This window comes from Schistocerca nitens, chromosome 3 (genome assembly GCF_023898315.1).
Source record: "Schistocerca nitens isolate TAMUIC-IGC-003100 chromosome 3, iqSchNite1.1, whole genome shotgun sequence".
Lineage (NCBI taxonomy): Eukaryota > Metazoa > Arthropoda > Insecta > Orthoptera > Acrididae > Schistocerca > Schistocerca nitens.
In genome coordinates this window covers 531,195,754-531,222,652 of record NC_064616.1, presented here as the reverse complement: position 1 = coordinate 531,222,652, position 26,899 = coordinate 531,195,754, and the positions used below count along the sequence as shown (strand labels likewise).

The following is a 26,899-nucleotide window of genomic DNA, read 5'->3' as shown; positions in this document are numbered from 1 at the left end:
ATAACGGTCATATACTGCTTTCTCAAGAACTCTTGAGAGGACTGAGATGGTCTGTAGTTATTAAAATCACTCCTTTCACCTTTTTTTTAAGAGAGGAACCATTTTTGCTGCTATGAAAATTTTAGAGAATTGGCCAGACAGCAAAGAACAGTACATCATATCTGGCAGAGAGTAAAATGCATGATTGCAGATCTGTTTGAGAAGGTAATCTGATATGCCTTCAAAACCACTTGTGTGTAAGTTTGGTTTCTGCATTGTAATACAGCAGATTTCATCTGGTGTGACTGGATTGAGGCACATTGTTTTGGGGAGCAACTCTAGAGCTGAACAGAGAGAGGTCACGAGAACAGCAGTTAAGGGAGAAAATTTGTTACTAACATTTATGAAGTCATTATTGAATATCTCACATATTTCTTTAAGGCCATTCTATATGAATGTCATTGAGTGACCTTTGTTTTTCTTGTGAACTGTCTCACTGATAACTTCCCACATAGCTTTTGATTTATTCCCTGAGCTGATTATAAATTGCCAGTTGTACAATTACTTCACTTTGTGACTTATTCTTCACAATTGCAGCTTACTATCTGAAAAGCTAAAATGGGCCATGCACATCACATTTTCTTGGATAATAATAAATTTATATTAACTGTTTATTTTTGATACTTATTAGAAAAAAAATACAACTATTTCTATTTCTATAAATGTACAATGAAACCCTTACCGTGTTTTACAGACTATAAGACACACTTTTTTCTTTGAAAAATTGCCCCCAAAATTTAGGTGTATCTTATACTCAAAATTAATATAAAAATGCCCAGTGGTTGATTTAAAATTCCCACCAGTCTTAAAAATGGCAATATATTTGATGCCATGGGAAACCTATTTCTACCTGGCAACATTAGATTCAACTGGCAAACTGGCAGCAGCAGTGCACCGATGTGACAAACATGAGTTGAGGGGATTCACAAGCTTGCTAACACTGTCTCCCTCCTGCCCTGTCACCATAAACCCAGAACACTCTCTTGTCTATGATGCATCATTGCAGTCTACAGTGCATCATTGCAGTCTACAGTGCCAGTGAACTTGAACTGAAAGTGATTTGTGTTTATCAGTAACAGTACGATATTTTTGTTAGCAGCTAGTTTCATAATGGAAAAAAAATAAAAGGTATTCATATGATGCAGACTATAAATTGAAAGTAATAGCATATGCAGGAGAACATGGAAACAGAGCAGCTGAGTGGCATTTCAGCCCTCCACGAACTGAAAAAGTTAGGAACACTAAATGGCAAATAGAGGACTGACTACAAAATGATCAAAACTAGAGAATGACATATTGAAATGGAATCAAGGACACAGTCAAAATGGCACTGTAAGTAATACAAAAATGATTCAAACACACGCTCATAAGCTGGCACTACAGTGGAACTTAACAGATTGTAAGGGTGGAGTTGGTTGGTGCTACAAGTTTATGAAGCATCATGGACTTAGCATGTGAACAAAAACCAAAATATCCCAGAAAATGCCACAAGAGTATGAACAGAAAATATGATCTTTCTACCACTTTATTATTCAACATCAAAATAAAACCCGTGTGGAACTGAGCTAAATAGCAAATATGGATGAAATTCCTCTGATATTTGATGTGCTGAGTAACAGAACTGTTGCCATGAAAGGTGCTAAAACTGTAACTATCAAAACAAGCGGACATGAAAAAATGTACTACACTGTTGTCCTTTCATGCTGTGCTGATGGTACTAAACTTAATCGAGTGATCATTTTCAAGTGCAAAAAAATGCCAGTATGTTATGAAATACCACCAGGTCTTGTTGTTCATTATGGATTAACAGAGTGTGGGAGAGAAGGAAATGTGCCTTATTGAAGAAGAGTTCTCTTCTTGTGATAGATCAGTTTAGTAGTCATTTGAAAAATTCTGTGAAAGAGAAACTGAGACAGGCAAATACGGAGCTTGCTGTTTTTTCGGGAGGACTTACTTCACAACTGCAGCATCTTCTTGACGTCTCAATAAATAAACCATTCAAAGTGTATATGAGTGAGGAATAGAACAAATGGATGATGGATAAAACCTAACATGAATTCACACTGAAGGGAGCTTTAAAATGACCTACAATTAAACAAGTGTTTCAGTGGATAAAAGTCATGATCTACACTGAGAGAAGACATTATTGTTAAATCTTTCAAGAAGTGCGGCATAAGTAATGTTCTTGATGGCACTGAAAACCATCTTATATATAAGAGGACAATGATGATGATGAAAATGAGGAAGAAGAAGAAGAAGAAGAAGAAGAAGAAGAAGAAGAAGAAAGTTCAGATGATGATTTTCACAGAATTTGAAGGTCAGTTCGGTTTTATAAACTAAGAATTTTTTTTAGTCTAGCTTTGCAGTCTAATAATAAAATTGGTAAAAAAGTTACTTTTTAAAAATTTGATTAAAAATGAAGGTGCATCTTATAGTCTGTAAAACACTGTAACCAGTTACCCAACAATTAATACTATTATAAGCACTTCAGAATCTGTTCTGTGTTTGTTCATTTATTTAGGTGCATTTAACTTGTAGATAGTTGTTTATGCTACTTGATTCACTACAGCTATTGTCTGCTGGATTTCTTGGGTTTCAGGCAGCATGTCAGCAGCATTCCCACTATAATAAGTAATCTCACCAATCTCTGCCACGTCTTAAATTCCACACTTCCATGATCACTTGCCACAGCACAATGTAAATTCCTGAGAAACTGTTTCGATAAGTAATTGCCACCCTCAGATGTCTTCTCACAATATGCAGAGTATGATGTCCAGGCAGGATGGTAGCATGCTGACGTGTGGTTGAATGTGTTGTGAAGTCTTTCTTGACATTCCTATATACTGTGGCTGCAGTATCATCCAGGATGTGGCACATCAACACACTCCTTGGTGCTGCTTTTGGATCCAGCATCCTTAATGCCTGATGGCCATTACCGGCTGCAAATTTGTAGAGTTAGCAGTCCCACAATATGTGTTCTGGTGCACACACTCAGCTGCAGGCACAGCTATCATTCATCTGGCTTTTGATTTTGCATAAATATATGCCATATGGGCCATGGCCAGTCAGCTAATGTATCAATCCACTCAAAGGGTTAGAAATCTCATTTTTAGTCTCTCCCTGGTATTAGGGAGAAATTCGCATGTTCTCCTGTCTGTACCTGAAATGTCTCATTCATTTTGCCACAGTTGTAATATGCGATCTTTCAGTAGCTTTTTCATATTGGCCTCAGTTCCAATCATCCTTTGTACTTCTATTTGCCTGCCTTTCTTCAAACAGTAAAAGCCTTCACTTTTACTAATTTCCCAGTCTAGTGGACATATTCCTAGGATTACAAACAAAGCATCATTTGGGATAGTGCAGTAGGTGACCTTTAATCTTTAGTACTCCTCATTGAACTGTTCTCACTACTGAGGCTGACTTCACTAGCTGCAATCTGTGAGCCCAAACACACATACCATATTCTAAGACTGACACTAATATACAGGACGAATCGTGTAAAACTTGCACTGCAAACACTGAAGAAATGGAAAGTGCTATTGACGTGCAGTTTGCAGAGAATGGATCGGTGGTCAGGTGCATAAATTGTTGGCCAATCAAGAGATTGTAATAATACTTACAAAGTATATTTTTTGTGCAAACATACACTTTTTAAATAGAACAATAACTATTTATGTTAACAACTACAAGTAGGGTAGATTAGAATGTCAGTGGTGTTTGTTGCAGGATCCTAGTGTGAGTCATTTAAGACATAATATATTTTGAAAACTTCCTGCACTGATACGTGTGCAATACCTGTGGTAGAACACACTTGTTATGTGGATTCTGGCCAGTAATGAGACAATTCACTATCACAGGTTGTGTGAGCAGCAGCAGCTATACACACTTCCAGTCTGGTATTGAATGACTGCTGTGCATGTGCTAGCATTTTAGTGGAGATGTCCAAGCAGGCTGCAATACATCATTGCATATCATCAGGTGTAGTTGGTATGTCCTTGTGCACAACCTCTTTCAAATTTTCCCACGGATAAATGTCTACATGTTTCAAATCAGGGGAATGGGCCGGCAAGGTATAGGTCCTCTATGTCAAATCCAATGAATTGGAAACAATTTGTGAAGACATGCTGTAGTACTTTGTACACTATGGGCTGGAAAGCCATTATGTTGGTACCAAAGGTTCCTCCTAGTCTGCAGAGGAACATCTTCTAGCATCTGTGGAAGATGGTCTGTTAGAAGGCTGTGATACTAGGGAACGTTCAGTGTTCTGTCTATGAAAAACAGGCCTGTGAGCTGATGGGTCACTAACCCACACCACATGTTTACACTCCATGGATGCCAACATTCCACCTGATGAAGCCAACAGGGATTACCAACAGACCAATAAGGCGTATTTTGGTGGTTTAGTTGTCCATGGTTGGTAAATGTGGCTTCATCACCAAACACGATACGTGACACATCTGGAGTATCCTGTCTTAATGTCCATTTATAGAAGTTCACATGTTTCTCATAACTGTTCCATGCAGCTTTTGATGGAGAGAGATGTGATAGGGATGGAACCTATGTTGATCAAGAATGCGTAGGACACTTGCCTGACTCATGCCACTTATGATATCATGGAAGCTAAGGCATGGATCAACTGTAATAGCAGCAAGAACATTAATTTCTCCCTCTTCTGTTTTCACTTGTTTCCTTCTGCTATGCTGTCTAAGTGTTACACTACCACATTCATGTAACTGGTGGAAGAAATAATTGTCAAGATGGTTGATGTCTGTTGGGATATCTTGCTGCATACACAGTACAAGAATAACTCCATTCTTCCTACACTCTCTGTACACCATGAGCAAGTCACCTTTTTCTGCATTGGTAAACACCATGGTCCACTCACAATCTACTGCTTGGACTGTCACATACTAACTGACTTGCAAGTCACAGTGCACTCAAGGAACACACAAGCACACTGTAAGCAAACATAACAACATTGAACCTAGCAACAACACAGGTTGAATCGCATGAACAAGTGTCAGTGAGGAAACTTTTCAAAATACAATATCTTGTAAATGACTTGCATCAGAATGCTGGAACCAACACCACTGACATTCTAATTTACACTACTTTTAGTTAGTTAATGTCAATAGGCATTGTTCCATTAAAAAGTGTGTGTTTGTACAAAAGAACACTTTCCAAGTATTTTTACACTCTGTTGTGTGGGTATCTATATGAGCCCCAGACTGCCTATCCATTCTGTGAAAATTGCACTTCAATAGCATTTTTCATTTTTGCTATATTTGCAGTGCAAGTTTTAGGTGATTCACCCTGTAGATTGGTGGAATGATCTTATTGTTTTCAGAGGAATCTGAAATTGACTATTTGCAGTGGTTATAATTTTATTCATCATTTTTGTAGCTTTTCTGCCTGTTTCCACCATATGATGTGCAAAGTTACAACATTCATCCAGAAATGCCCATGGATTGCTCATTAATGTGGTTCTCCTAATCGTTCCATCATTTAATTTTATTTTAGGGTATCTTGCTAGGTTCCATTTAAGCAGCAGGTACATTGTTTCGTGAGTTGCTAGTGACAACTGAACACTTCAACACCAGCCCTCATGATCATGAACCACTACATTACATTTGGCTTCTATAACTCTTTTGGAGTCATCACTTACAATGAACAGCATGTCATCTACAAATGCTACCAAGCCACTCATATTGCTGCTGTCACATAGCTTCTGTAGTATGGGCTCCAGTGCTACATCCCAAAACTATGGGCTACACACAGATCCTTGTGGACAGCATTTTGTTATTGTCTTCATTATTTTCTTTCTTGGGCATAATAAAGAAGCATGTTGCCCGATGCAATAATCTCTCAGGCAGTTGTACAGCACTTCTCAACACTCCAACTCTAAGGTGGCCAAAGAAAGATGGCCACCATAGATTATCAAAAGCACCAGCTGGAGCATACATAGGATGAATATCTGTCACTAGTGAAATCACATTATTAGTTGTGTCTTCAATTGACTCAATTCTTCTAAATGTATATTGGTGAGTGCTCATCCCATGTAGCAGTCTATGATCTTGTAATCTCTTGCATAATAATTTTTTAAATATCTTGCTGAGAACGTTCAAAAGACAAACTGATCTTTAGGATTTGGGTATTATTGGATCCTTGCCTTGCTCTTTTCTAATTATTACCACTCCATCACTCTACCACAGCGCAGGGACCCTTCCTTGCAAGAGACACTCATTGCACAGTTTATGTTAGTAACTACCTAGTAGGTCACATTAGGCTTGTATTACTTCAGCAGGTATCCCGTCCAGTCCTGCTCTTTTTCAATCATAAAATTATCTGTCTAATTTCTTATTTTGTGAATGGATACACAAGGTTGTTGTCTCAATACTCACCCCATAACATTTTTCATAATCTATACTAATCTTTTGTCGCACCTTCTTCTCCATTGTAGTGTAGTTTGTGCTATTACTGCCTCCCCTTCTGTTTCTGTCATAAACATGACAGTGCTGCTACCCTGGCAAGATAACCAGTTAGCCTTGCTGAGTAATAATCATTTCTTACTAGATTTTTTTTGTATTGGTCTTGTGCAGAGGTAAACCATAATGGAAAAGCTGTATCATAAGAGTACTGCAGAGTAACCATCAATTCATCTACCTTACTGAAAACACCATTGGCACTGTAAATACCCCTCCAGTTACTTCTATGGAACAAATGGGTGAAAGTTGCTACTATGTTTTTTGTTGCTTGTCTGTATATATGTTGGAATGTTTCTGGTCTGATATAACATTAAAATCTTATTTAATATGCATATTTTGGTGTTAACAAAGAAATTGTCAATAGTAGAGGAACTAGAAGCATTCACTAATTCCTGCCAAGCTGATGAATCTTCAAACATCTATAATAAGGACACCATATAGCAGAATATTATAGTTGTTTGAGCTGTAGAGTTGTAGTACTGTGTCTAGATAAGAAGTGAATAATGATGCACTACCAAGAGCTGATCAGTAGAAGCATACACCTAAAAGTTTTATAAATTTGATCTCTACTACCACATGTTCAAAATGTTTTTCATAGTTTATTCATTTGGTTTTAAGTATGAGATTACATTCTACATGTGTCTTACAGGAATCAGACAGTGACCTTCCTTTTTGTGAGTTCTGCAAAAATGATTACCACAATGGTAGCCTGGAAGGGAAAAAAGCAGCTTCATCTTTGTGTCAATGCTCAACCACACAAAGGAAATCTACAAATTCTGAGTAATTTTCTAAGAATATTTGTAGGTGTAAACTTTGGTTTCTTGTGCTTTTCAGATTCTGGAATAAACAATTAATACTTTAAAGTGCACTACTTTTAGCTGATGTTTCTTCTGCTCATACTCACTTAAAACAGGAAAAAGTGGCTCATAAATTTTAAATTGTTGGAAGGGGGATTGGCATGTGCACTTACTTGTGGTAAATTTCTATTCTTGTTGAGGCAGCATACCAAAAATCCTTAAGGCCTGAGCGTTTCCTGCTTCTAGTGATTGCTCTATTTACTGTTACTGAGAGTCATAAATTTTAAAGTAGAATGTTTAATTACTTTATTTGCCTTTGCTAGCACAGATAGTTTCTGCCTTTTTGTCAGGAACTAACATCCATAGGTTGTGGATGTTAGTTCTGGTATCCATAGGAGTATGGAATCTATAAGTATTCTATTCTTCAGAGTAACACTTAAATCATTCCTCTTCACAAAGTATGTGGGTGTACATCTGATGCTTCTCCTTACTCTAATCTCCCCTTTTTCTTTCTGTCATGTGCTGAAGCAATATTATACATATACCATATCTGCACCATTCATTTGCTGGCAATAATATGGCACAGAAGTATTACAGCTCATTCATCCACCATTTAATACCCACTGCTGGCAAAAGATATCTTACAGACTTATCCATACATTTCATTCTGAAGCTGTATGCATCCGTATTACACCTGCATGTTTTTAATGATATCTACCCATCTTTCATTAGGTCATTGTCTCAGTACCTCATGTTGTGCACCCTGGATTGTTTGGAGAGCAATGCGTGTACTGGCACATGTTCAAGTTTCAGACTAGTGGGTGTAGGATTGAGCTGACTCTGTTGTAAAAATGCATCAGAATCTTGGTCTTTTGTGATAGCTGTCCAATTGATACATGTCAAAGATACACAACTGCGTGATAAGCAATCCATGGCAATGTTGTCAGATCCAGAGATGTAGTTGATGTCAGTAAAGTATTGGGCAATAAGTTCTGCATAGCAGATTTTTGATGTTTAGAGTTTAATTCAGGCACCTGCAGAAAAGTGAAGTTATGGATTTTTGGTCTGTGTAAAGTTTGAATTCCACACTCAGGTACTGTCAAAAATCTTTGATAGAGAGGTATATACGAGAGTTGGAACTTTGATAGTGGCAAGTGTTTATCTACAGTTCGTACAAAATAGATACATCTTTCAAAGTTTTACTGACCTTCAAAGTAGTCACCAGCATTGTGTATAACTCTCTGCCAGCGATGTGTAAGTCATAGGATACTCTAAGCAGTGGCAGTTGTATTGACAGTTCGAGTGGCGCGGTCTATTGCCCGGCGAATTTGTAGCAGTTCCGAAGCAAATGCCGTGAAGTGTTTTCTTCAGTTTAGAAATCTAGTTGAACTTATGAGGGCTTAAGTCAGGGGAGTGCAGTAGGTGGTACAGCACTTAGCAGTCCCATCAGTCAAACAAATCAGTTGCAGCTTGCACTGTACATGCTTGAGCATTGTCCTGCAAAATGATGGTCAGGTCCTGCAGAAAGTGTCATCACTTCTGTCTATATGCTGTTCATTTTTGGAACACAACCTATGACCAGCTGAGAGACATAAGTGATGACACTTTCTGCAGGACCTGACCATCATTTTGCAGGACAATGCTCAAGCACGTACAGTGCAAGCTGTTACTGATTTGTTTGACTGATGGGCCTGCTAAGTGCTATACCACCTACTGCACTCCCCTGACTTGAGCTCTCGTGAGCTGCCACACTCCTGATACTAATTGCTAGAGTACTGCCCCCACAGCCGAGTGGCTGACATCAACAGAAAAATCCATCTGTGCACAAGAAATGGAGTGGTGGACCAATAAGAAAGCCTTCTCTAAAGACAGTTTCACCAACTTGAAAGTCTCCTTGGCTGGACCCGTCCTAGGGCTTTTATGACACAAGAAGTGTGTTTGCCCTTAAGCAAGTCATTGATAGGTTCTATAATTTCTGAAAATTTCGTCAGGTGTCGTAGGTACTAATTGATCTTATCTGCAAACCTGTGTAACTCTCCGAATGTGATGGGAAGGGGCATCTGCAAAATATACAGGGTGTTTCAAAAATGACCGGTATATTTGAAACGGCAATAAAACCTAAACGAGCAGCGATAGAAATACACCGTTTGTTGCAATATGCTTGGGACAACAGTACATTTTCAGGCGGACAAACTTTCGAAATTACAGTAGTTACAATTTTCAACAACAGATGGCGCTGCAAGTGATGTGAAAGATATAGAAGACAACGCAGTCTGTGGGGGCGCCATTCTGTACGTCGTCTTTCTGCTGTAAGCGTGTGCTGTTCACAACGTGCACGTGTGCTGTAGACAACATGGTTTATTCCTTAGAACAGAGGATTTTTCTGGTGTTGGAATTCCACCGCCTAGAACACAGTGTTGTTGCAACAAGACGAAGTTTTCAATGGAGGTTTAATGTAACCAAAGGACCGAAAAGCGATACAATAAAGGATCTGTTTGAAAAATTTCAACGGACTGGGAACGTGACGGATGAACGTGCTGGAAATGTAGGGCGACCGCGTACGGCAACCACAGAGGGCAACGCGCAGCTAGTGCAGCAGGTGATCCAACAGCGGCCTCGGGTTTCCGTTCGCCGGGTTGCAGCTGCAGTCCAAATGACGCCAACGTCCACGTATCGTCTCATGCGCCAGAGTTTACACCTCTATCCATACAAAATTCAAACGCGGCAACCCCTCAGCGCCGCTACCATTGCTGCACGAGAGACATTCGCTAACGATATAGTGCACAGGATTGATGACGGCGATATGCATGTGGGCAGCATTTGGTTTACTGACGAAGCTTATTTTTACCTGGACGGCTTCATCAATAAACAGAACTGGCGCATATGGGGAACCGAAAAGCCCCATGTTGCAGTCCCATCGTCCCTGCATCCTCAAAAAGTACTGGTCTGGGCCGCTATTTCTTCCAAAGGAATCATTGGCCCATTTTTCAGATCCGAAACGATTACTGCATCACGCTATCTGGACATTCTTCGTGAATTTGTGGCGGTACAAACTGCCTTAGACGACACTGCGAACACCTCGTGGTTTATGCAAGATGGTGCCCGGCCACATCGTATGGCCGACGTCTTTAATTTCCTGAATGAATATTTCGATGATCGTTTGATTGCTTTGGGCTATCCGAAACATACAGGAGGCGGCGTGGATTGGCCTCCCTATTCGCCAGACATGAACCCCTGTGACTTCTTTCTGTGGGGACACTTGAAAGACCAGGTGTACCGCCAGAATCCAGAAACAATTGAACAGCTGAAACAGTACATCTCATCTGCATGTGAAGCCATTCCTCCAGACACGTTGTCAAAGGTTTCGGGTAATTTCATTCAGAGACTACGCCATATTATTGCTACGCATGGTGGATATGTGGAAAATATCGTACTATAGAGTTTCCCAGATCGCAGCGCCATCTCTTGTTGAAAATTGTAACTACTGTAATTTCGAAAGTTTGTCTGCCTGAAAATGTACTGTTGTCCCAAGCATATTGCAACAAACGGTGTATTTCTATCGCTGCTCGTTTAGTTTTTAGTGCCGTTTCAAATATACCGGTCATTTTTGAAACACCCTGTATGAGACTCTCTGAGGAATAGGCGAAATACTTCGCCTTGATACAAGATAACCCAAGAATTGTACTTTGTCCTTAGCAAATACACACTTGGCCTTGCTAATTTTGATGCCGTTCATGTCAAGACAAGAAAAACCACTTAAAAAAAAAGGTTCAAATGGCTCTGAGCACTATGGGACTTAACTTCTATGGTCATCAGTCCCCTAGAACTTAGAAGTATTTAAACCTAACTAACCTAAGGACATCACACACATCCATGCCCGAGGCACGATTCGAACCTGCGACCGTAGCAGTCGCGCGGTTCCAGACTGTAGCGCCTAGAACCGCTCGGCCACTCCGGCCGGCAAAACCACTTTCAAATTGGAAGTGATCAGAGGGTTGTGTATTCAAATCATATTGGAGTCACCACTGTAGGTGACTAGTTTACACAATATGCACTTAATGAGTCCTTCTTCATTTACCACAGTCTACCGGTACTTCCCAGCAAAAGAGCACTACACTGACACGTTTTTACAGCTACACAGTAATACAAAGAAGATGCAAAGAATAATCAAACAAAAGATATAACACACAAAATAATGTTCGACTTTTCAGTCGTTGACTACTGCACTCGCCTCAAGAGCTTTAGAGTAACAAGGGAACCTCCCCATCGCACCCCCCTCAGATTTAGTTGTAAGTTGGCACAGTGGATAGGCCTTGTAAAACTGAACACAGATCAATTGCGAAAACAGGAAGAAGTTGTGTGGGACTGTGAAATAATAAGCAAAATATACAAACTGAGTAGTTCATGGCAAGATAAGCAACATCAAGGACACTGAGAACGCAGGAGCGCCGTTGTCTCGTGGTAACGTTTGCAGCTGTGGAACGAAAGGTCCTTGATTCAAATCTTCCATCGAGTGAAAAGATTAATTTTTTATTTTCAGTTTATGTGACAAACTCTTTTCATCACTTTTTTGGGAGTGATTATCACATCCACAAGAAAACCTAACTTGGGCAAGGTAGGAGAATCTTTTTACCCATTCGCCAAGTGTACAAGTTAGGTGGGCCGACAACATATTCCTGTCATGTGACGCACATGCCGTCACCAGTGTCGTATAGAATATATCAGATGTGTTTTCCTGTGGAGGAATCGGTTGACCTATGACCTTGCCATCAAATGTTTTCGGTTCCCATTGGAGAGGCACGTCCTTTCACCTACTAATCGCACGGTTTTGCGATGCGGTCGCAAAGCACAGACAGTAAACTTATTACAGTGAACAGAGACGTCAATGAACGAACGGACAGATAATCCTCTCAATTAGCTGCTGCTCACGCTACCACGGGACCACGGCGCTCCTGAATTCATATTGTCCATGATGTTGCTTATCTGGCCCATGGACTACTCAGTTTGTATATTTTGCTTATTTTTTCACAGTTCCACACAACTTCTTCCTGTTTTCTCAATTGATCTGTGTTCATTTTATCAAGGCCTATCCACTGTGCCAACTTATAACTAAATCTGAGGGGGGGTGCGATGGGGAGGTTCCCTTGTAAGCAGTTCATTTCTCAAAGCAATCTCATTACTAATGACTTTGTTGTCGACGAGACATTAAACTCTAATCTTTCTTCCTTCAGCAAAGCAATCACGGCCACATACTAACCACTTTTAACATACCGGTAACTAAGATCTATCCCACACAACAAGCAACTACAAATAAATAAGTCTCTTATACTTGGACTTATATTTTCACTAACAGCTAACAGCAGTTATAAAAGCGAACAACAAACACGTTTGCGCTTGACACACACACACACTGTTTCCTTCTACACTGAGTGATGACAGTGATGTCACGTAGTTACTCTTTTTTAATTTTTATTTTTGGACAGCCACACCTTGCAGGTGGTCACTGCTGTTAGGACGTTAATGTCCTTATCAATATGGGGTTGTTTTGTTCTCTTTTTGGCTCTGTTTCATTTGTTGTGTACTTGCACAGGGGCGTGGCGGTGATTTAAATGGTTCGTATGGCTCTGAGCACTATGGGACTTAACATCTGAGGTCATCAGTCCCCTAGAACTCAGAACTAAGCAAACCTAACCAACCTAAGGACATCACATGCATCCATGCCCAAGGTAGGTGGGACTATACCAGGCACGGCCTACATCTCAACAGGAAAGGGAAGGGGAAACTGGCTGGGGTAATAGCAGGAAATTTAAGGGGGGGAGGCACTGCCATGAATGGTAAAATACCAGTGGTTACAGGTGTTGGAGCAGCACCTTTTTTAGGATAGGTAAGACAGAAAGATGTCCAGTTCTACGAGAGGTCAGGATTGAAACAAATCTTCAGTTTAGGAAAGAAATTAAACAGCACAATTCTAGCACATTGGATCACCAATCACAGCTATCAATTATAAATTTTCACCAATCACCAGAAATTTTATTTCCACCAAGTTGTAGCTCAGTCCTAGGTAATTGCATTGATGAATTAAAGTCACCCAACCCAGTTGACATAATCTGCCTCTCTGAACACCGTGTGACCACTGGTATAGGAACTAGGCCTAAGCACAATGAGAAACTCAGACAGGAGAGTACTGCAAATGTTAGAATAAGGAAAGGTTCTCATAAAGGTATAATTAAAAATAATGTAAGTATATTTCATCAAAATATTGGGAGTTTAAAGAATAAAGTAGATGAGCTTCTGGTTTGTTTAGAAGATTTAGAAGCTGAGAATGAAATAGATATACTATGCCTGTCTGAGCATCACATTGTTACTGATATGGATAAGGTAAATGTAAGTGGATATAAGCTCTCTGCACATGTAATGAGAGAAAATATGGAGAAAGGAGGAGTTGCCATATATGTCAAAAGTTATCATTGTGCAAAAAGTATAGAAACAAAAAAGTTTTGTGTAGAGAAACATATAGACGCATGTGCCTGTGAGCTTAAATTAAATAAAGGCACATTTATAATTGTAACTGTATATAGGTCCCCATCAGGAAATTTTCATCTATTTCTGAAAAATTTGGACTCCTTGTTGTGCTATCTGTCAGACAGGGGGAAGCAAATTATTATTTGTGGGGACTTCAATGTAGATTCTCTGAAAGAGGGTAATAGGAAAAATGACCTTGAAGTATTACTCGGTTCTTTCAATTTGACACCCGTTATTGATTTTCCTACTCGGGTGGTAAAGGATAGCAGCTCACTGATAGATAACTTCTTTATAGACCAAGATAAGTTTAACCAGATAAATGCTCAGCCTGTTGAGAATGGTCTTTCTGATCATGGTGCACAGCTAGTTACAATATATGACATAGCTCCATTCAGCAATACTAAACAGTCCTCCAAAGTGGTACGTTCAGTCAACGATTTAACAATTGCAAATTTCAGGGAAAGCCTACAGCAGTTAGACTGGGATGAGGTGTACCGTGAACCTGATGCCAATTTAAAATATAATTTATTTCATGACATTTTTGTAAATGCATTTGAAAACTGCTTCCCCAAGAAAATAGTTAAATATACTCGTAAGAAACCTTGTAAGAAACCATGGCTTACTAAGGGTATAAAAATATCTTGTAACCGCAAAAGGGAAATGTATCTGACAGCAAGAAAGAGTAGTGACCCAGAAACTATCAAAAATTATAAAAACTACTGTGTTATATTAAGAAAAGTTATTAAAAAATCCAGGAGTATGTGTATCATGTCTGAAATCAGCAACTCTGATAATAAAATTAAAACAATTTGGAATATTATTAAAAGAGAAACAGGTCAACCAAGAGCAGAGGAAGACAGTATTACCATCAAATTGAATGAAAACTTTACGAACAAAAAGTCAGAAGTTGAAAATATTTTTAATAATCATTTTCTAAATGTTGTGGATATAGTAGGATCCAGGTGTTCATTAGAAGATGCTAGGCTGTTAATGGAAGAGGCCATACCTATGCAATTTGATACAATTGAAATCTCACCCACTTCTCCCTTTGAAATTAGGAAAATAATAAACTTGCTTAAAAGCAAAAACTCACATGGAATTGATGGCATTTCCAGCAAAATACTAAAAGCTTGTTCTCAACAGATAAGTAAGATTCTCAGCCACCTGTGTAATAGCTCTCTGGAACAGGGCATTTTCCCTGATAGACTGAAATATGCTATTGTTATACCTTTGCATAAAAAGGGGGATAGATCTGATGTCAACAATTACCGTCCAATCTCCCTTCTAACAGCTTTATCCAAAATTTTTGAGAAAGTAATGTATTCAAGAGTAGCTTCACATATCTGTAAAAATGAAGTACTAACAAAATGTCAGTTTGGTTTTCAGAAAGGTTTTTCAACAGAAAATGCCATATATGCTTTCACCAGTAAAATTTTGAATGATCTGAATAACCGAACACCACCCATTGGGATTTTTTGTGATCTCTCAAAGGCTTTTGATTGTGTAAATCATGAAATTCTGCTAGACAAGCTCAAGTATTGTGGCATGAGTGGGACAGTGCACAAATGGTTTAATTCGTACCTAACTGGAAGAGTGCAGAAAGTTGAAATAAGTAGTTCTCGTAACATGCAAAGATCAGCACATTCCTCAAACTGGGGAACTATCAAGAATGGGGTTCCACAAGGGTCAGTCTTGGGTCCTTTGTTGTTCTTATTATATATTAATGACTTGCCATTCTATATTCATGAAGAGGCAAAGTTAGTTCTCTTTGCTGATGATACAAGTATAGTAATCACACCTGACAAACAAGAATTAACTGATGAAATTGTCAATACTGTCTTTCAGAAAATTACTAAGTGGTTCCTTGTAAACGGACTCTCACTGAATTTTGATAAGACACAGTACATACAGTTCCGTACAGTGAATGGTATGACGCCATTAATAAATATAGACCTTAATCAGAAGCATATAGCTAAGGTAGAATATTCCAAATTTTTAGGTGTGTCCATTGATGAGAGATTAAATTGGAAGAAACACATTGATGATCTGCTGAAACGTTTGAGTTCAGCTACTTATGCAATAAGGGTCATTGCAAATTTTGGTGATAAACATCTTAGTAAATTAGCTTACTACGCCTATTTTCACTCATTGCTTTCATATGGCATCATATTTTGGGGTAATTCATCACTGAGGAATAAAGTATTTATTGCACAAAAGCTTGTAATCAGAATAATAGCTGGAGTCCACCCAAGATCATCCTGCAGACATTTATTTAAGGATCTAGGGATATTCACAGTAGCTTCTCAGTATATATACTCTCTTATGAAATTTGTTATTAACAACCAAACGCAATTCAAAAGTAATAGCAGTGTGCATAACTACAATACTAGGAGAAAGGATGATCTTCACTATTCAAGATTAAATCTAACTTTGGCACAGAAAGGGGTGAATTATACTGGCACTAAAGTCTTTGGTCACTTACCAAATAGTATCAAAAGTCTGACAGATAACCAACAAGTATTTAAGAAGAAATTAAAAGAATTTCTGAATGACAACTCCTTCTACTCCATAGAGGAATTTTTAGATATAAATTAAGAAAAAAAAGAAAAAAATATTAAAAAAATAAAAATAAAAAATAAAGAAAAACAAAAAACACAAAAAAATAAAGTTGTTATATTAACTTAAGTATGTTGTTAAATTAACCTAATTATGTCATGTATTGGAAAATTCGACTCGTTCCACATCATTACGAAATATCGTATTCATGATCCATGGAACTAGTATTAATCTAATCTAATCTAATCTAATCTAATCTGAGGTCATCAGTCCCCTAGAACTCAGAACTAAGCAAACCTAACCAACCTAAGGACATCACATGCATCCATGCCCAAGGTAGGATTCGAACCTGAAACCGTAGCGGCCGCGCAGTTCCAGATTGAATCGCCTAGAACCGCTCGGCCACACCGGCCGGCGGCGGTGATGTAAGTACCGAAATTTGCCTTACGGCCAGGGAGAACCTCCACATAAACTCTGCCTGAAACTGACTGTGCGCCTTGGGCTTGATATGTGTCGTACTGAGGTAAGTTTTCATGTCTTGGTACACTGCATCTACAGTGCAGATGACATGGCATCGCTTACGATAGTGAGTAGCTCGCTGGTGGCCGCTCTCATTTCTTCTCGTAGCTGTGCGGCTTCGTCCGCAATTTACAGCAGCTGTGACGTGTCGTCACTTGGTGGGAATGACGTTGGCGATTCGTCTCTGTATTTCTTGACCTCCTTCTGCTTCCGCTGGTCAGGCAGCATTTGGCGCGCACTGCTCTGCCACTTGAGGCTCGAGACAGTGAAGAGCAATTTCGGCCGGCCGCGGGATCTCTCAGGAACGCTCGGTTCGAGATAGGCAGTGAAGTGAGGAGCAGCTCAGCGAGGCTGAATAGGAAAGCATCACCGCACGCTGCCGGCGCCTTGTCGACTTAGCGTCAAATTGTAGATATTGTCACTATTGACACCATTGCCGACGTTATAAAATTTTACATGCCACTTTACAAACTCAGCGAAGAAAATAATAAAAACAACACATCTACTTCTAAACTCCGCTAGTCACCTTACAGTGTTTGTCGGACGGTACTACTAGTACGACAACCTTTTGCCCCCTTTCTTGTTCCCTTCATAAATGGTGCCTGGGAAGAACAACTGTCAGCTGATCTCCGTATGGTGTCTAATTTCTTTCACTTTCTCGTGATCATTTTGCGAGGCGTCCGCGGGAGAAGATACCCGCGGGAGAAGATATCATGTGACCCGACTCGTCTTGGAACGTGAGCTCTCGAAATTTCCACAGTAAACTTCTCCGTGATGAATAACGTCCCCCCCCCCCCCCCCCCCTTGTAGCGTCTGCCATTTTTTTGTGCATCTCCGTGACGATCTCCCGCCGAGTAAACGATCTCCTGGCCAAACGGGTAGCTCTTTGTTGGATTTTATCTATCTCTCCTATTAATCTTACTTGGTAAAGGTCCCAGACTGATGAAGAGTATCCAAGAATTGGTTGAAGGTGTGTTTTGTAAGCCACCTCTTTCGTCGATGGATTATGTTTCCTTACAATTCTTCCAACGAATCTTAATCTGTCATCTGCTTTTCCTATTTGTCTTGTGCGCTCATTCCACGACGTAGTCAGGATATTGTCAAAAAAGATATACGATTTGTTAAAGAGGACCTTAAAAAGGCTCATGTTTTTCATTTTATTTCGAAAACACAATTATTTATATTTTAAATATTGTGTAGATAATTTGTTTTCTGGAGGCCTTCATAAAAATAATATTTGGTCTATAAAATTAAGCAAGAGAAGCTTTTCTTAACCGTCGCAATAACAATGGAGGGGGTACTTTATGTTCACCTTTTCAAAATATTGTTACCTTGACATGTAGGGTATATTTTAAAAGTTTTAAAAAATATTTATTGTTTTTGATGATTTCTTATACCAGAATCCGTAATTGTTTTAAATTTTTCAGTAAAACGACACCCAAAAATTTAAGTCCTCACAGTAAATGTGACTTCTGGGAACAAATAACGTATTCACACTTTCAAAGTTCAGGGCCCTTCTTCCACATCAATATTCATATAAAAATCGCGTTGCGAATACAAATCATACACAATTAACGAAATCCGTGTTTACTTTTTATTTATTTTTTGTGATGGCCATAATTGGACGGAAGTGTATGGTAAGTCGTGCATGGATGTCAAGAATGTTCGTAAATGGTGTCGAGAGTTTGCAGCTGGTCGGACCGAAATTCTCGACGAACAAAGGAGCGGGAGACGGTCAGTTTTTGAGGAGACAGTGTTGAAGGTTGAGGAAAGCATGCGTGAAAATCGGCGGATCACCCTGGATGATCTCTGCACGGTGGTTCCTGAGGATTCCCGAAGCACCGCTCACAGAATTTTAACGGAAACATTGAACTACCGGAAGGTGTGCGCAAGATGGGTGCCACGCATGCTGACTGAGGACCACATGCGGCAACGAGTTGATGCTTCCCACGCATTTCTTCACCGCCTTGCAGCCGAACAGGATAACTTTCTGGACTCATTTGTTACGGGTGACGAAACCTGGGCATACCACTTTACACCTGAGACCAAGCAACAATCACGCCGGTGGCGGCATGCTTCTTCGCCAAAGCCGCAGAAATTCCAACAAACACAGTCTGCCGGTAAAGTCATGACAACCGTTTATTGGGATCGGAAAGGGGTATTGTTGGTCGATTTTATGCCCACTGGGACCACAATTAACGCTGACAGGTACTGTGAGACTCTGAAAAAACTCAAACGGGCAATTCAGAACCGGAGAAGAGGAATGTTGAACAAAGGCCGTACACATTCTCCATGACAACGCTTGCCTACACATCGCTCAGCAAACCGTTGCTCTCCTGCAACAGTTTCAGTGGAACATAATTACCCATCCACCCTATAGTCCTGACTTGGCACCCAGTGACTATCACCTGTTCCCTAAGTTAAAAGAACATTTGGCTGGAAAGCGATTCAGTTCCGACGACGAGGTGAAAGAAGAGGTTCATAACTTTCTGAACAGCATGGCGGCGAGCTGGTATGACATGGGCATACAGAAACTGCCACAGCGTCTACAAAAATGCATCGACAGAAATGGTGATTATGTCGAAAAATAGCTAAATGTTCAAGCTGTAAACTGATGTAAACCATTGTAGAAATAAACAGGTCTATGTAGTCATAAAAAAATAGGAGACCTTACTTTCGGGATCACCCTCGTATATGAATCACTTGTAGGATTTATTGCATCTATTCGTAGCATGTTCGACTATTGTGAAAATAATTCCTTGGAAATTGAATGCACCTATAAAAGATCACGAAAACGCAAACTTCATGATGACGAAGAATCGGAATCTGAAGAAGTTTTTCTGACGGGAAAGTAAAAAATTTAGAGTCAAAACTTTTCTTCCAGTACTCGACAACTTGTACGCCGAATTAGTGAGGAGGAAGAAAAGTTGTAGAGTACTGTTGGACTCCTTTACGGTTTTCAGTAGCTTTAAGAACAGTTCACCTGACGATATTGCTGAAAGTGCAGCAAAACTCCACGCGTCGTATGACACAGATTCAGAGCCTTCCTTTCCTAGTGAATGTGTACATTTCGCAGAACTTTCGAAATCTTCTGAGATTAGTGATATACCAGTCGAAATGACTAAATTTTTAAGAAAGGAGAGGTTACAATCCGTGTTTCCGAATGATGACGTTGCTCTTAGAATATTTCCATGTATGACACTTAAAAATTATTCAGCAGAACGCTCGTTTTCGTCTCTTAAAAGACTGAATTCGTACCCACGTTCCACGTTGTCTGAGGAGGGGTTGAACGCCTTGTCCAATATTCACATCGAAGCCAGCTTCCTAACTGATAACCATCTGAACTATGAAGATATGATCAACGAGTTTTCTGCCGTCAAAGGCAGACGCAAACTTTGCTGACGGGTGAGTTTGTTTATTTATTCATATTAGTTTTAAAAATTTAAGATTATAATGTGATTTTATTGTAACTTAGAGCACATTCATTGAATTTACATGCTACGTATTATCTGAATGAGATTTTCACTCTGCAGCGGAGTGTGCGCTGATATGAAACTTCCTGGCAGATTAAAACTGTGTGCGGGACCGAGACTCGAACTCGGGACCTTTGCCATTCGCGGGCAAGTGCTCTACCAACTGAGCTACCCGAGCACGACTCACACCCCGTCCTCACAGCTCTACTTCTGCCAGTACCTCGTCTCCTTCCTTCCAAACTTTACAGAAGCTCTCCTGCGAAACTTGCACAACTAGCACTCCTGAAAGAAAGGATATTGCGGAGACATGGCTTAGCCACAGCCTGGGGGATGTTTCCAGAATGAGATTACAACCTGTTTACAATTGCCGATGGCAGAACGCGGATCACATTTCACCAGTATATGCAAAATTGTCCTGGCTGCGTGCAGACAAACGCAGAGATTTCCATACACTCTGTCTCATCTACTGCCTTATAAATGTACACTGTCCCTCATATCTCTCCTCGTCCTTAACGCTTATGTCGGAACAACATGACAGAAACACACGTTCCCATCATAATAAAATCCTCTCTATTCCACTGCATCGCTCAGTCACCTTCTCCAAGTCCTTTACAGTAGCGGGAACCCGACTCTGGAATAACCTCCCTCGTTATGTTAGAGAACTTAAAAACACGTCCAGCTTCAAAAAAACAGTTAATGCCGTATACTTTTTATTCATATTGTCACTAGAGTAATCTAATTTTCTTATTTAAACTATTGTCATGATGTAACTCTGATGTGTGAAATGCTGCATGTGTGGAACACTGGTCCGATGTAAGAGAGGGCCTGATGGCCCTAATCTGATCAGGTTAAATAAATAAATAAATAAGCCTGGTTTACGTGCAGACGTGACCGAAGGCGCCCGACAATACTAAACAATACCCGAATGACCCATGCCGCTCGGCGCTGTACAGTCAAGTCATACTGATATTGTATATTACAACTGATGCTTATTCTTGACGTCTGCTGAAATGTATAGTTATCGCGGAAATATACGTTATTGGGGAGTACGCTCAGATGAAAAAGTGTTCATAAATAACGTAGTTCAGTTCTGTCGATAAACTCGTAATAGCTTTGCTAATACCGTTAGAAAGAGCTATGGTGAAAGCAGTAGCTGCAGTACAAAGCTGTTCAGCCCTTACATGGATGGAAGGTATTGTGTACACTTATTATGCAGCATCTAGCTACACAGACCCTAATGCTTTACACATTAAGTATTAGATTATAAAACAAATTTGATTTTTCCACACTAGTCTGTAAAATTATGTAATAGCAAATCCAGTTCTGTGTTCGTTCATCTGTATGTAGTTACTAGTTCGTGCACCGAAATCTTTGTTTCATTTCCATTTCTTACGCTTTCCTATAGATTAACGTATTAATACCGAACGTGTTTTTTAAATCTGCAGCACATTCAAGTTATTAGGATCCTAACACAACTTTTTCATTTTCATTTCCAACGGTTTCGTATAAATGAACAAATTAAAAGTGAATGTATAACAAAATTCCGTTGTCTCCTACACACACTGCTGAATTTTAGGCCATGAAAGAAAAGTTATTTTCCTTGTGTTCTCTGTTAACAAAATGCAGTTGTAAGTTTGCTTTTTCCGCTGCCGTACACCTAGTACAATTCAGGAACCATGCTACATTTGAATTGAGCGCGACTAGACCCCTGGCGCGTCCTTCAGAACAACGAATAGCAGAGTACGGAAACAGCTCACAGCGCTCCCATCAAAAACGGCAATAGTGAAGTGATCGGGTAATAGTTATTATTTAAAACATGTCTTTTTTTGGGGGGGGGGGGCGCATATAATATGGTGTGGCTAGGGGCGAAAAATTTTTAAATCCGCCACTGCTTGGGTAGCTCAGTTGGTAGAGCACTGGCTCGCGAAAGGCAACGGTCCCGACTTCGAGTCTTGGTCCGGCACACAGTTTTAATCTGCCAGGAAGTTTCACATCACCATACACTCCGTTGCAGAGTGAAAATCTCATTCTGGGAACAATCAAATAGATTTTGGTGTAAGATGCCATGAAATAGAACCGAAAAAGAAGAATTCAAGACTTTTTTCCAACACAAACAATGCATTGAAGAGTGGTACAGTCACGGTGTGTAGCACCAGGTGCTGCTTGCAGCTTCACGGTAGAAAGTCTTCACACCAGTCAACGCTGTAGGAGGCCAAAAGCGTAAGTCAACGTACGGTTGTTTTTTTTTTTTTTTTTTTTTTTGTGAAGGTTGAGCCCCTCCACGCCCACACCGGCATGATGGCCAACACAATAGGTCTACTGCCATCTCTGCATAAGTGTTAGTATTCACTAATGTGAGGTGTCGCAGGATGTGGGTACTGCGATGTTTGCGTACGTCTGGTTAAGGTTAACCATTAATACTCGCTCGTCTGGAGATAGATTGGGTCGAAATCGAACGAAGGGTAGCGGTTTGAAGGGCAGAGGAAAAAAAGTGCCAAGGCAAGAGCCAAGGGAAAAAAACCTCTGCGATAGTTAGGTCGGCTGGTAAGAGCAGTAGCGGTTGTCTTTCTGCCTGCGATAGGTCGTGCAAGGATAGGCTTTGTTAGTAGTGAGTATCATGCATGTCGATACCTTGACGTTGTGCGGTTGTGCTGCTCGGAGGCTGGCGCTGGGTGCTGGCGCAGAGTCCTCGTTCAGCGTCAGCAACCTGCAACAGTTAGGTTTATTATCGTTCTTGTGTCCTATAGGTCATATACCGGAAGCACAGTGTGAGGGAATGTTGGCGGATTGTTTGTGCGTCTGTGGGCGAGCTCGTCGGTGTCCCTGCTGTGGCCTGTTGGTCGGCTCTAATAGCAGCTGGTAGTTACCAGTCAGTGTTGCTGATATGCAGGGGCTTGCCGACGTTTGTCGCTTGTTTGCGTGTGTTAGTTTGCCATAGGTGGCTATGCCCTAGCTAGCAGTGTCTTTGGCCGCTTGTGCTTCCACCTGTGGTTGTGATCGTAGTTTCCCAGAGTGAAGATGAATGGATTGTTCGAGTGTCTCGAGTTCCTGTATAGTCGTGTGGCGTGTTTTTTTAACACTTCCTTGAGGGTATCGAGGCGGTATTCATGGTGAAGATCCACGGTGCGTGTGTAGCGTGGAGCGTTGCTAATGATTCGTAGCACTTTGTTCTGTATGATCTGCAGGCGGCGCAGTCGTGTAGGAGCTGCATATCCCCAGACGGGAGCTGCGTACGTCATCAGAGGTCTAATCAGTGTCATGTATATGGACCTCGACACCCTCCTATTCAGTGTGCTTTCCCTGTTGATCATTGGGTAGAGCTGTTTGAGCCTCGCGTGCGCTCGGTTGGCAACGTATTCGATGTGGTCCCCCCATGTAAGTTTCCGGTCCAGCCAGACACCAAGGTATCTCACTTTCTCTCGGAAACGTATTGGGCGTGTATGTAGTGTTATCGGTCTACAGTGTTGATGTTTGCGCAGTAGTTTCGGTCTACGTGTGAACAGAACTGCTCCGCACTTGTCGACGTTTACTTAATACGCCATCGCTCCCACCAAGGCTCAGATTTTCTGAGTGCTGTCTGTATTCGTGAATTGATGCTCGACGGTTTCCAATCTTGCGCAAGGATGGCGATGTCATCCGCGTAGATGGCTAACGTCGTGTTTTGTGTTGCTGGGAAGTCATTAATGTACAGGTTAAACAAGATGGGCCCTAGGATGCTTCCTTGGGGTACTCCAGCTTCGATACCGTGTTATGTTGATTGTTTATCCTGCACGTTGGTGTTGAAACACCTGTTCGTGAGATATGAGTGTATGAGACGTACGAGTCCGTCCGGGAAGCCAGCTTCGTTTAGTTTGCGTATGAGTCCGTTCTGCCAGAGACGGTCGAAAGCCTTTTCGATGTCCAGGAACACGGCCCCTGTGGCTTTGTTCATGTTGTAGCCGTGCGTTATATGTTCGACTACGCGGAGGAGTTGTGTTATCGAGTGGTGATTCCTAAAGCCGAATTGCTCCGGTCTTAGGGTGTCATTGCAATGCCTAGTGATACGTTTTAATATTACCTTCTCAACAATCTTGCTGGGCGAACACAGCAGACTGATGGGTCGGTAGTTTTGTGGGTGGGAGTGGTCTTTCCCTGGCTTCCTGAACATCAGGACTTTGGCCGCCTTCCAAAAGTCAGGGAAGTGTTGGTGTTTCAGGATAGCATTCGTTAAGTGTGTAAGGTAATCTACGGCTTTATCCGTGAACTCCTGGAGGACACGGTTTTGAATGCCATCAGGCCCAGGGGCTTTTCTAGCGTTGGTGTGCTTGATAGCCCATGTGATTTCATTTGTGCTAGTACGTCTAATGTCGTTGCGCGAGGGCTGGGCTACAAGTCGTGTAACCTCCTGGTCCGTTTCAAGTGTGAATACTGGGTCTGAGGGAACCAGATTCGGCATGAAAGACGCTGCAAGTGTTGTGGCCATACGCTCTGCCTTCTCCGTCGCGGAGTAGGCTGGGCCGTCTGGTCCTTGTAACGTGGGAATGTAATGTTTCTCCCTGGTGAACTGTCTGGCCAGCTGCCACACGCCAGGACGTGCGGTATCTAGCCCAGCGAGTTTCTGTCCACATTGGTCGTTTCTGAATGTTTGTATTCATCGTACGGCTGGAGGGCGAATGGGTCCGCGTAACTCCCTCAATAACAGATGGACAGAGCTTGTAAAATACAGTTCACTAGTCTGATCTTACCTTTTTTAAAAGCCCAAAAGCATAGTGTGGCACAGTGCCACATCGCAGCACATTGAAACGGCTTGCATCTTTAGGCTAACACTGGACTCGCATTCGGGAGGACGATGGTTCTATCCCGCGTCCGGCCATCCTGATTTAGGTTTTCCGTAATTTCCCTAAATCGCTCCAGGCAAATGCCGGGATGGTTCCTTTCAAAGGGTACGGCCGACTTCCTTCCCCGTCCTTTCCTAATCCGATGAGACCGATGACCTTGCTGTTTGGTCTCTTTCCCCAAACAACCCAACCCAACCCTCTTTAGGCTAACAAGTAGCAAATAGATTTTTAGCTAAAAATACAATGACAATAAGAAATTCACGGTATGAAGGAATAGGAAAATATGTTGCTCTTCTCGTGGAAGTGAGGATGATGATGAACTTTGGTCAGAATGACATGGCAAACTGTCCATAATGAAAGTTTGTCAAAGCAAGACATTCCAGATGTCACCAAAGACACTTCTCAGGTGACAATTGCACAAGTGCATTCACTTGACCAGGGGTTAGAAGTAAGAGTAGCAGGTGAAAGTCTATATCGGCAGACACTGTACCTATCGACAGTGATGCTTAGAATTTGAGTCAAAGTCTCAGTATGCCACTCAAGTGGAGTCTGAAATAAAGCAAATGCTTGAAGCTTTTATGAGTAGCAAAAACAGAAAGATAAAAATAAAAATTGTGTAATATCCGATAATCAGATTTCTTGTGAAAAAAAAACAACAAAGCACTGATGATAAAAAACGAGATCCTTTTAAAAGTATTACTTAATACGCTGTCTGCCGTGAGGCCTACGGCCGACATAACAGAGATTCACGCCTGATACCATGTTCCCGCCGGCGACAACACGTTCCACTGTGTTTAGTACAGTGTATAATGCAGTACTTTGTATTAATCATTAGTTTGTATTTCCTGATTCAGTTGATGCCGGTGTACAGGAAATTAGATACAGTATCTTGTCCAACATTTGCAACTTTGTTTTTTGTAATTTTGTGCACCATCCAAAGAAATATATACTTTCTGTTTAGTACAATGTGAAGAGAGGTACAAATTAGTAATTTAGACTTAATCAGGCGCACTGAAGAGTGAGGAACTGTTTGAAGAACATGAGCCTCGAATAACATGTTTAAAATTTAATGTTGTATAATCAAAAAGAAGCTAATGAGATTTTTGAAATGGCCCATACGCAGCAGGATACCACAATAGAAAAGGGTCATGTTGATTTGTTTAAGACAATAGAAGTTGTCCAAGAAGAAATGTGGTGCAAATGGAGGTGTGCTTCATTCAGAACTGAAAGAATTCTCGACAAAACTGCAGTAGACCCCATATATACAATCAGTATCCTACTCAGCTTGAGTCTGAAATAAAGCAAAAGCTTGAAGCTTGTATGAACAGCAAAAATGGAAAGATAAAAACAAAAAGTATGTAATGCCGGATGGTCAGTATCTGCGAGTTTCATAGCTTTTCTGTCAGAGAAATCGTACATTTTGCTGCATAAAAAAAAAAAAGGAAGAAAGAATGGTTCAAATGGCTCTGAGCACTATGGGACTTAACTTCTGAGGTCATCAGTCCCCTAGAACTTAGAACTACTTAAACCTAATTAACCTAAGGACATCACACACATCCATGCCCGAGGCAGGATTCGAACCTGCGACCGTAGTGGTCGCGTGGCTCCAGACGGTAGCGCCTAGAACCGCTTGGCCACTCCGGCCGGCTTCAAACAACAGTTCGCGGGTCTATTTCCTACTATGGGTACAG

At 40.8% G+C, this 26,899-nt stretch overlaps 1 protein-coding gene across 2 annotated transcripts in view; it reads right to left on the bottom strand.

Annotated features, from left to right (window-relative positions):
- The window catches only part of LOC126248446 (vesicle-associated membrane protein 2), a 112,509-nt gene that overhangs the window by 15,674 nt on the left and 69,936 nt on the right, over positions 1-26,899 (bottom strand). For both annotated transcript variants that reach the window (XR_007545489.1, XR_007545488.1), the window contains exon 7: positions 23,023-23,098. The gene's annotated coding sequence lies outside the window, so the exon portion shown is untranslated. The remainder of the gene's footprint in view (positions 1-23,022; positions 23,099-26,899) is intronic.